The sequence below is a fragment of the Girardinichthys multiradiatus genome, chromosome 10 (assembly GCF_021462225.1).
Source record: "Girardinichthys multiradiatus isolate DD_20200921_A chromosome 10, DD_fGirMul_XY1, whole genome shotgun sequence".
Taxonomy (NCBI): Eukaryota; Metazoa; Chordata; class Actinopteri; order Cyprinodontiformes; family Goodeidae; genus Girardinichthys; species Girardinichthys multiradiatus.
The window spans coordinates 18,924,942-18,937,362 of NC_061803.1; the positions used below are offsets into that span (position 1 = coordinate 18,924,942).

Below are 12,421 nucleotides of genomic sequence, written 5' to 3' on the forward strand. Positions count from 1 at the left end.
ACAGTCTTTCATGCGGATGTTGTTACTGAGTGAAAAAAAAATTAAGTTAAACATTTTCAGTATTAAAGACATTTCTTAGAGGAGCTATAGAGCTCAAGAAGCAATTTCAAAAGAAAAATGCATTTTCAATCACATGTTGAGACATGTCTGCTTCATACTAGCTGCAGGAGAGAGTGAGACTTTAAGATGTTAACAGGAAGGCTTAAAGAAGTACCGTATTTTCCACACTATAAGGCGCACCTTCAATGAATGGCCTATTTTAGAACTGTTTTTATATATAGGGCGCACCGGATTATAAGGCGCATAGAATAGAAGCTACTGCAGTCAAACGTTTGACACTGTACTGGTCCCCGTTTTCTCCACCGTGCGGTTCACGGGAATATCAAAGGTGAGTGAAACCTCGTCTATGTTGGTGATGTGCTCTGGCCGGATCTTCTTTTCAGTGATCTTGTTTTTGCAGTACGCGCGGAACGTGGCCAGCTTTTGTTGGTAATCTTTTGGCAGTTGCTGCGAGACGGTAGTTCATGTGCGGATGGAGAGATTACGTCTTTTCATAAAACGAAAACACCAAGAAGGACTGCCTTGAAATTCATTGATGTTCATGTCCTGTGCTAGCGCTGTTGCCTTCATACGAATAGTGACTGTAAAGACGCTTCTACTTGCTGCTCTCTGTTCAACAACCCACTGTTCGAGTTTGTCCTCTAACTGTGGCCATCTCGCTTTATTCCCTCGGAAACTCTTTTTAGTCTTCTTTACTTGGCACAGGTCATCTTCTTGCTTCCTCCAGTTCCGTACCATTGATTCATTAATGTTGAATTCTCTCGCTGCTGCTCTATTCCCATGTTCGACTGCGTAGCTGACAGCCTTGAGTTTGAACTCAGCATCGTAAGCGTGTCTCTTGAAAGGTGCCATTTTGGGGTCGTTATACACACACAAGTGGTGTTGGACTATGAGTAAGCACAGTACAGGTGTTTACCGCTATTACTTCGGCGACGCCCCTGACTACGGTAGCCGTAATGCTGCAAGCGGTGCGGCTTTGTAGTTTACCAGTCGTACTGAAACATTTTGACAGAGCGCCGTGTACAACCAGTATGGATCAACCAATTAACCAATTGATCCATATATAAGGCGCTCCAGATTACAAGGCGCACTGTCATTTTTTGAGAAAATTAAAGGATTTAAGTGCGCCTTATAGTGCGGAAAATACGATACTATATATCTGTGTGGGTTTTATTTCCAATTAGCTTTTCAGACACCTATTGAGATGCACAATAAAGGCTTTGATAATGGAGCCATATTGAGTAGGAGACTGCCACAAGGTAAGAGGACAGTTATATATTAATATATTAATAATAATAAATACATGACAAAAGTATTATATTGCTGTTACTACTAAATAAATCAATAGAATACTTTGGGATACCACCCAACTATAATCTGCATCTTTGTTTCAAAAAATAGACATCTGTATTTAATTTCAACCTTTTCTAAAAATAAAAGCTTGATTGTAAATGTTTGTTTTTTGTTTATTACTGCTTATTGAAATTACTGCCTTGAACTTCTGTTTGCATAAGATAGCCTGCATGATGAAACATAGATGGATCAGGTTATTTTTATCTCTTATATGTCAAGCTTAAATGTTTCAGATCATGAGAAATATTTTTATAAGTAAAACAGAAGAAACCTGTATTATTTATTTTTTTATTTTAGACTTGTCAGTTTTACTGAAATATTACGTTTGAAAATCCATCCATTCAGCCAGCACAGTATTCCTTAAATATCTGAGATACTTGGAAAAAAAACTCTTGCCTCATCCACGGGTTCTCTCAAAGTCCACCCCAACCACATGGAGGGCTTAAAAAAAAAAAATCAAAGAAACAAGGTTAAGCCAAAGAGAGGGCAACTCACAGCTCAAACAGGATTTTTCATGCCACCTAAATTGGTTTTTGTCACAACTGGCTGTCAGAGTTGGCGTTTGTGGGTTTCAGTGTGTTGGATTTAACACAGCTCCCTTTGAGTAGCCGTGGACTGCAGCTCACCCACCCACACACCCCAATGGGGAACAACCTTCTCCTTCACATTCCCTCAGCAGCTTTGACAACACAGATCGCTCTCATCAGCATTATTCCCTGAAGCACTGAGCAGAGATTTAAACCCTGCAGAACCTGGTTGGCCGATGCATGACTGATACTATTAAAGGAAATACATAATGCAACTGCTTGACTATAACAATATCCAGAGGCTTAAATACGTAAAGTCTCCTCTGTGAGGGAAACTATCTAGAAAAACACCAGAAAGTGAGTCAAGTTTGATGCAACCTAACAGCAGTTAAAGCCAATACTTTAGCGCCCTGGAGACAATGTAATATTTCTGCTTCTCTGCACCACTGACCAGCACAGGAGCCACCATTCCAGGTCGTCACAAACTGACAGATCTGCACTGCAAGCAAAAGGGCCGAGGGAGCTTTCTCTCAGACCAGAGAGCTTTATAAATTACAGGATTTGTGCATCTGAACAGATGTCAAAGAGTATGATTTATTTTAGAAGCCGTTCTACACCAAAAAAAAAAAAATCATTGTTTCCCGGAATATCTTAACTGTGCTGAATAATAAAATGAAAAAAGCTTAAACACAATTAACATTGGAGACAAAAAAATTATTTGCTCACCATCTAAAAATGTGAGCAATGCAGACCTTTGCAGCGGTTTTAATGGCACAAGTATAATTTATGCCACCTCCTAAAAAGCGGTCGCATACTGCGTCTCCTTTGTGTAGCCTCGGCTTTAACGGCCAGGGGAATCTCAGAGGAAGAAAAGAGCCAGTGTCATGTGGTCAGAAGGCATTTTAGCCAGACAAAAAAAATTGCGTCAGCACTTTCTGCTGCCCAACGAGAGAGCAACGTTCGGAGCCCCTGACCTGCCTCTCAGAGGAGAGCCGGGGTTTAATGGGGCTACTCTTCCACTCCATTTGCCAGCTTGCATCTTAAAGGCCACAGATGTGTGCACGTGAGGAAGCAAGGATGTAACCCTGCATACCTCTCTGCAGCCTGGGAGCCGCACTCCTCGTAACAGCTGACAAAAGTGTCTCCTGAGGCATAGTTTACAAACCAAACACATTACAGACATGATGTGCCAAGAGAACACAACATTAACACTTTAAAGCAATTAATGATTGTAAGAAAATTTAGATTTTCAAACTTAACTGGTCATTGGATGCTTTTATAAGACAAAATATTTTACATAATTTTGTTTGCATCATAATTGATAGGTTAAGCGTTTCGGGGCATTTAATTATTGTTACTAAAAAGATGCAAACGTTTTTTTCATGCCTTTTCTATTTTTGTACAGGCTGTAAAAATGAATGTGTAAAATATGTTTAGCAACATACAGAGCAGTGAGAGAGTACTCACTCCTTAAAGATTACTTCTGTTTTTGTTTTCTTCTTACACATAAATGTTTCAGATCATCAAAAATAGGTAACCTGATTAAATACAAAATTTAGTTTTCAAATGATTGAATTTATTAAGGAAAAAAGGACATCCAAACCAACCTAGCCTTTTGAACCATAATCAAGATGAGACGTGAAGAGCCGCACCATTTGGGGACTGGAAGGAAGTATCAGAAAAAGAACCGACAGTCAACATTGTTGTGATGCTGTTATGGTCAATCTCATAAAGGAGAATTTCCTGGCACCAGTTTGTGATCTTAAGGTCAAGTGCACATGAGTTGTACGCCAGGAAAATTATCTAAAGTTCACCAGCAAGCGCACCTTTAAATAGGACAAAAATAACAGGCCTTTCATACTCAGAAACCCTCCAGTGTGGGTGAATAAAGCAATTCTTCAAAGACAAGAGGGCCAAAAATCCCTCCAGTTGTGTAAAACACTTAACATTTAACGCAAATGCTTGATGACAGTTGTTGCTACCAAAATAGGAACAACCATTTTTAAGGTCCTTTGAATACTGTTTGTTGTATTTACTCATGTTATTTTTGTCAGATATGAAAATTTGTTTGATGATCTGAAACATTTAAGTGTGACAAACTAGATAAACCAGAAAGAAATCTGTCAAATATTTGGGCAAAATATTTTTTTGTGCGATTTATTTACCCCAGAAGGAGCTAACTTAGTTGATGAGGATACTTGTATCAAAATGATACATGTGGCATTAGGTGTTAAATGCTTGTATTGAAGCTGCAGAATTTCCTCCTCATTCTACTGGCTCATTGTTGTATCACTGTTACATCATCTTTGGCAACATTTGAAGACTTTATTCTGACTTTGAATCAATTTTAGATCTAAACAACCGTTTCATGCCTGGCTAGACAAGGAGTAATTGAAACAGCCCCAAGCTGACACATCCATCAGCCGTCTAAGAAACAACACTGACTGACAGCTGGATGAGGAGATGACATCATCTCCAGTGAAATCCCCAATAAAAACGGAAACTTGGCTTAAGCAGTCTTGTTATTCCTATTCTAAAAAAAAAATCTGATGAACAGATGAGGAAATATAAAATTTTCTTAGAGATTTTGTTTTAATTTCATCAAATTCAACAATATTTACATATATTTTCTGAGTATTTGGTAAAATTGCCTTTTCAACTGTATGACTTGGGTCAGGTTTGTAGGCCGCTTTGCTTGCACATACCTTTTCAGCGCTGACCTCAAATGTAACGTTGGTCATTATGGCTAAACACAACAACTTCAGTTTTATAGATAACAATATTATAACTGTAATAATCACTATGGGTTAATAACTTTACAGAAGCAGATATAAATATTGCTTTTCTGATCTAAATACATTTGACTATTTCATGTTATAAATTTTTTTTTCCTAATTTTTGTGCAAATACTATAAAAACGTGAGCCATTTGTTAGCCTTTCCTTGTTTATTTCTGAAGTTAAACATGAAATGTTTTAGAAAATAAGGTTTGCTAAACAACATTAAACAGTTGGGTTGCTTATATGTTTTCTAGCATTCTACTATAGAAAACCTGAGCTCTGAGAAGCGCAGCAGTTGGTGTAAAGTTCAAGTGCAGGGAAACCTAAGAGAGGACTCACCTTGAGTAGACAACAAATCCAGCTTTGGGAGCAGTGAAGCGCTACATTTGACAGGGCTGAACTGAAATCCTACTCCAGAAGAGACGCTCCACAATTCACTACAAAGGCAACAACATGAAACAAAACTTTAAGCTGATGTAAAATTATCATAAGGAAAAAACTGCAATTCTATGGAGCGGGAGCGTGTTGTTGATCCATTCTCCAAAAAGAGACTACAAACAGTGGCTAGCAATGCAGAAAAAAATGCATGTGTGTCAACAAGGAGTTCTTGTCACAGCACAGACTGGGACAGTTGTTTTATTCTTCAGTGGGAGGATCTAAAATGAAATGCTGCTTTCATAGTTGTCATGTTGAGCTTCTAAGCATTCTGACTAAATGTATCATTATGCCATTAGAAAGCCAGTTATGGGCAGGAAAGAGTAGAGCTCAAATATCTGTGTGGGAGATGTAGTCAAGTCATGTGATAAAAGCTAAATGAACAGAAACTGTGAAAGATGTAAAGCTGGAATACTGCATGTTTGACTGTCCCGTCCAAAAAAATATATAAGTGTATAATAACAATAAAGGGGCAATTAGGAATGGACCCTTTTCTGGTTTAAAAATATGTTATGGTTTTAAAAAGTAATTGTTAAAACAATAAAATATTTAGCATCACAACCTTTCATAGCTTATTCACATTTTATTACCAGGTTTGATGCCTGAAAATGCAGTTTCTTATCTTGCAGGCTAATGCCTTATAACAGTTTTATTCATCTCAAATATAGTTCTGAACATGACTGCACTGTACTTGTGTTATTACCTAATATTAATTACAGTAAAGCCATTATTTGCAAAATTGACATAGCGTCCAATGATACTTTGACGACAATACATTTGCAATATAAGGTGCTGCCCTAATTAGGATTAACTATCTACCTTTTTACCCTACTTTAAAATTTCTGAACCGTCCCTTTAAGGTAATGCTATTCAAAGAAATAGCAATATACTCCAGTATTTACCAGAGAAATAAACAGCTCACTGGAGGGTCACTGCAGGGTCAGACAAAACAGCGAAATAGCAACATGACAAATAGAAGTTTGCGTACACTCATTGGCCACAAACGTTCCCACTGAGTTTTTAATGAAGCATTTAAACTGTTTTTCAGGGTGAAAAAAATAAAACAAGATACATCTTCAATGAGCTATTAAAAAAATTGGATGCACATGTTTTCATTTATTGTGGATATTCTCTAAACCACACAGGGTCAAAATTATAAATAAAAACTCAACATGTTTCTGACATAATTCTAGTTGGAAATTTGACCACTCCTCTTGGCAGAAATGGTAGATTTGATTTAAAGTGGTCAGTTTCTTGCCATAGAATCAAGGTTTGAAGCATGGTCTAGAATTATTGAGGTCAGGCTATCCCAGAAGCTCAAAGTTAGCTGGCTAATTATTCCAAAAAACATTTTAAGATCTATTTAGGAGACCTTTCCAGTTTGAAAACCCATCTGTTTCCAGGTTTCCACCGTCTGGCTCTTTAATTTAAATGGAGTAGAAAAATTTGCTGGTAATCCTTTGTCATTACTTTTATCCTCAATTTGAGCGATGCAACCGTGCCAGCGGCAGCAAAATACCCCAACACCATGCTGCTACCACGACTATAGTTTATGGTTGGTACTGAGTTCTTATATTTCAAAGCCTCAACCTGAGTCAAGTCAAGCATGAAAAATCGTATTTTGGATCAAGGGCTTTGGTCAAGACCGTCTCATGCTGTTGGTGTTAAATTTACTGCACTGTTCACAGTGCACCCAGGTTAAGCAGTTTCCAGTTAATAGGAGACTTGAGCCTTGGCAGTTCTTTTGCTGTTCATGATTATCTTGATCAACTTTCTTTCATCTGAAGGTGACCTGCTGCATCAGATGTAAGAAACACCCCTCAAAACTGGTTATGAAACGGATAAAGCAGGCTTAAGGAAACCCCTGACTAGGGATGGGCAAAATGGACTTAAAATTGTATCACAATATTTAGTGGTGCTATTGTGATAATGATAAAAGGGATGATAAAAGACTAAGACTATTTAAAACTTCTTTGCAGTCTTTTAAGCAAGTGTATGGCTGTGACTGCATGTGATAGCAATCATAGCCCCACAAATGCAAATACTGCTCCTAAAAAGATACACTTTCAACATAGGCTTCATCAGGACACCGGTTACATAAACTGCATTTAATAATATTTTCGAATATTATTATTTCACTGATATTTATTGATGCTCTCAAGGAAACCAACAGCAGAGAAAATAGTAAAAATAACAATCCCGAAAATACTGGCAGTTTTTGAAGGTTTCAAACATCATTCTTGTGGATTTATCGTTGTTACGATAATTTTAAATTGTTATAATAAAAAATGTTTTATAATAATGATAAACAATACCGCAAATGCCCATCCCTACCCATGACTTCTTTGTAGACTATGCTTAAAACAAAGGGAAAAATGCACACAGTTGTGCAAAATTATAAAGTGGAAGGAAAGAATAAAAGTCTTCCAGCATATTTTACAAATCTAAATATTTTTTACATAGATCAGGTCCAGTTACAGTGGATCACAGAAAACTGCAGTATTTCAAGAAATCAGGCAACTCCTTAAATCTTAAACTCTTTTTAGACTATTGACACAGGATCACCTCAAACTGCTTCCAGTCTGAATGCAGCCGAGGTCCTTTTGATGCATATTCTATACATACCAAGGATGGTAATGGAAACAATTTGCTGCCACCTAGTGGTCGGAGTGTAAACAACCCATGATTGGGATTTTACAGTTTTAGGCAGGATATACTGTAATGATGAACCAGAATGGATTTTACAGAAATTCAAAGCCCTGTTTAGTCTTCGTATTTGAGACTGAAAATGTATTTAATTACTTTTATCCCCAATTATGCAAAATATTTGCTTGACTGAAAAACACAATGTAGTTATTTTTTAGATAATTGTAAATAAACTCTGGCAATAAAAGGATCAAAGTTGCCACAATATATTTCATCACCAAAAACAATGTAGTAAATGATTGTAAATTATAAGAAAAATGATAATTGATTTTCAATATTTTTTACAACCACCTTTGCTCTGATACCTTTAAAGTAAATCCTGTGCAACCAAATGTACAGATGTACACGGTACATCTGTTTGTGATTTAATCCCAGTGGAAATACAGCTGGTCTGCACAAACTTTTTATAGAAAGAAAGTCATTTAGTCCAACCGAGTTTATGAACAGAATGCTGCAGTATTCTAAAAAAAAATCATTCCTGAATTAAAATAAAATTCAAGTGTAATTTAACAATTTATTCAATCTACAGAAGGCAAAGTTTTTCAAGTTTTCCTGCTGCTAAATCCTCAGGTTTTACTCCTGCTATAATCGTAGAATGTAAGATGGTAATTTTGAAAACAGAAGGTAAGTTATGCACAAAGATGTTTGGGGGGGGGGTTTTTTAGAAAAAGTGCAGCAACACAATAATCAGGGATTCACTGGATAATTTGTTTACCATTTTCTAATTATAGCTGCCACATTGCTCTCCGTAGGGAAGACCTTGCACATTTAGACCAAGCTGCAAACACCTTACCTAGGTTAACTCAGCTACTAGAAATCTAAATGAAATTAAATGAAATACAGAAATAGAGAAAGTTATAGCTTAATCAATCATCAAAAGGGCTTTAGGGAAAATGCAGTCATTCAGAAAATACTGTATCTGTGACATCCTAATATGTTGGCTGATTTATTTTTAAATCTGGATTTGCTCAAATTAAATATATACACATTATGCATTATTATATAAGGCGCTGTCCTAAATGCCCTAATATTTAAATCCAAATTTAAATTAGACGAAAGGTTCCGAGAAAAAGAAACATGGCTCAGAGAGACTTTTCTTGCCACTTGAATCCAGAGGTTTCACATCCAAGAGACAGCTTTCTGCTCAAACAGATTATAATTAGAGAAGAACAAGGAGCAGCACTCTTCCCAGGGATATTTGTTATGTTGGCTTCAATTTATCTTTTTTTGCTGAAAACCTCTGGCAAACATAATATAAATAACACCCAGAGAAATCTAATCCCATAAAATTCTACAATCTTAATAATCTGGCAGCATGCATAATTCTCATTTGTCCACTGTGTGTACAAGTTAATAAGTGAAAAGGCCAGAATCAAGATACAAAAAAAAATTATGAGCCCAATAGCTAAGTTCTCCTATTTCAGTGTTAATTACAGTATTTAGCCTATGCTGCTCATCTCCCTCTGGAGGACCATGAATGTTTAAATTTTCATGCATTACAAATGCCTTTTTGCAAATCTAAAACTTCACACCATGAAAAACGTATTGTTTTGTTTAATGTAACAGACAGATACTTGGCTGAAATGCTCAGAACATATGGTTTTTCTCTCCTGACCGTAGTTTATATATGCCAAAGGTCTAAAAATTCAGAACATGGAGATCGAAATACAGGTCCTTCTCAAAATATTAGCATATTGTGATAAAGTTCATTATTTTCCATAATGTCATGATGAAAATTTAACATTCATATATTTTAGATTCATTGCACACTAACTGAAATATTTCAGGTCTTTTATTGTCTTAATACGGATGATTTTGGCATATAGCTCATGAAAACCCAAAATTCCTATCTCACAAAATTAGCATATTTCATCCGACCAATGAAAGAAAAGTGTTTTTAATACAAAAAACGTCAACCTTCAAATAATCATGTACAGTTATGCACTCAATACTTGGAATTTTGGGTTTTCATGAGCTGTATGCCAAAATCATCCATATTAAGACAATAAAAGACCTGAAATATTTCAGTTAGTGTGCAATGAATCTAAAATATATGAATGTTAAATTTTCATCATTACAAAATAATGAACTTTATCACAATATGCTAATATTTTGAGAAGGACCTGTACATTTAAAACACAACAGAAGAGAGTACACCCATGAGAATAACAAGTAACTTACATAAAATGGTGTTAAGCTAAACTCCAGGCTTTTAGGACCCAATATCAATTTTACAGGTAAATATTTTACTAAAATGCAACTATTCAGATATTTTTTCCATGTTTTCATATTTTTTTAGTATAGGTCAACCCTTTCCAAAAGGTAGATACACAGTAAAGAAAAGAGTGTCAACATTTGTGTCAATCTATTTTAACCTAGAGTATTTTTATGGGATTTCATGTGATGGGTCAACACAAGGTTACACATGAACTGTAAAATGGAACTGAGATCAAATTACACACAGGTAGATTTTACTAATTAGGTGACTTTTAAAGGAAACTGCAATGGATTTTTTAAGGGATATCAGAATAAAGGAGGGTGAATACTAATCAAACATATGAAGGATGGTGCTCTGGTCAGATGAGATCAGAATTGAACTTTTGGCCTATGTGCTAAAAGGTATTGCTTCACATCACCCTGAATACAACCTCCCTATGTGAGACATAAGGTGGTGGAATGCTGTGGGACAGGAAAGCTGGTCAGAGTGATTGGAGGATGGATGATGCTAAATACATGGTAATCCTGAAAGAAAACCTGAAAGAGGTTACAAAAGACTTCAGGCTGGGATGAACGTTCAGCTTTCAGAAGCACAGCAACCCTAAACATCCAGCCAGAGCTAGAAAGGAACAGTTTAGATCAAAGTATATTCATGTGTTAAAATAGCCTAGTCAATTGTAACAACTATGTTCAATCAAGAATCTGGAGCAAACTTGAAAACTGATATTCAAGAACACTCCCCATCACATGTGATTGGGCGTCTTTGCCAAGATAAGGGGCAAAAATGCTTTTTGGGAAGATAGCTGGATGTAAAGCCATTAAAGCCAAGAACAATTCATCCTCCCATCGGAGGTTCTAGCAGAATCTATAATTAACAGGTCTAGAAAAAAATGCTGTGTAAAATGAAATTAAAATAATCATAACAAAAATATTCTCAACAGGTAACACTGAACAAAACAGAACCTTTACTGTCAACTAGTCAATTCATATATTTTTTACATGGAAGAGTAGAGCAGTAAATTACCCGTCAAGTTCAAAATATCTCCTGAATAATATAGGAGGCACACTGTTTTATAGCTCCAGACTGTGTTTAAGAATCGATTAACTTGTCTTATTAAAAAGATTAATTGAGCCAAACTTTGCTTTGTGAGTAATCCCTGTGGATTATGAGCACCACATGATCACACTTGAGCCTTTGCAGTTTTTCTGTTTGGAGTCCTATTGCCACAAATCACCTCTTTAAACCTTCTGTTACAGATCCAGGCTTTCAGCGATGGCGCAGAAGTGGTCTCAATCCTTTTAGGGATTTACTTATAGATGATAGCATGGCATCATTCATACAATTGAAAGACAAATTTGACCTTTTAAATTCCGATTTTTTTCGCCATCTTCAAACACAACTTTCTGTATTACCACAGATATGGAAACATTTGCCAAAATTATGTCACTTAACCCACCAAAGAAAGCTCTTATCTCTAAATTGTTTAATATCATGGTAGATCTTAAAAAAACCCTGGTGGATAAAATTAAGATGGCTTGGGAAAGAGATATAGGGCTTCCTAATTTTGAGGACACCTAGGCCTCAGCTCTGTTTTAATTCATCTTCACTTTGTGCTCGACATCAGTTAGTCCAGTTTAGGTGGTACATCGGGCCCATACTTCTAAGGCTAAACAGTCTTCTATTTACCCTACTGTTAGCCACCGTTTTCATGTTTACACTTCAGTAACTACTGGAAAGAAGTATTTGGCACATTATCTACAGTATTCAGTGTCAAACAGGAAGTAAACCCAATAGCAGGTCTTTTGGGGGTCCTAGAGAGCATGAATATTTTAGGCACTGTTAAAAAACAGTCTATAGCCTTTGCCTTTTTTTTAGTGCATCATGCAATCCTGCTCAAATGGAAGGATGCCTCTCCACCATCTCAGTCACAATGGTTGCAAGATATCATGTCTCGTCTAAAACTTGAAAAAAATCAGATACTGATTTCAATGATCTTTTGATGCTTTTGACAGTTCACGGGGTCCTTTCTTGACAGCATTTTCAGCTTTTGGGCAGTTAAACATTTTTAGGAGAGCAACAGCATGTTATAATACTCTAGGCAGGCTCTTAGTGTGGTGAAGCGACAGCATAACTTTGGCAGTGATTATTTAGGGAGGGTGAGGGGATGTTTTACTTTGGGTTTTTTTTTTTTTTCTTTTTTCCTTTTTTCTGTTTTCTTTTGTTTGATTGGAATCACACGGTCTATCTGTTCAAAAGATTTTCTGTTTATTTCTTGTAATTTGAAAGTCAACCCTGTAACAATTACAAGTGTGATCTCAAGCATGTTTGTGAAACCCAATAAAT

At 36.3% G+C, this 12,421-nt stretch overlaps 1 protein-coding gene across 6 annotated transcripts in view; it reads right to left on the reverse strand.

Annotated features, from left to right (window-relative positions):
* The window catches only part of tanc2b (tetratricopeptide repeat, ankyrin repeat and coiled-coil containing 2b), a 223,682-nt gene that overhangs the window by 191,060 nt on the left and 20,201 nt on the right, over positions 1-12,421 (reverse strand). For 5 of the 6 annotated variants that reach the window (XM_047377857.1, XM_047377853.1, XM_047377859.1 and 2 more), the window contains exon 2: positions 5,059-5,156. The exons of the other annotated variant lie outside the window; for it this stretch is intronic. The gene's annotated coding sequence lies outside the window, so the exon portion shown is untranslated. The remainder of the gene's footprint in view (positions 1-5,058; positions 5,157-12,421) is intronic. 6 annotated transcript variants of the gene reach the window in all.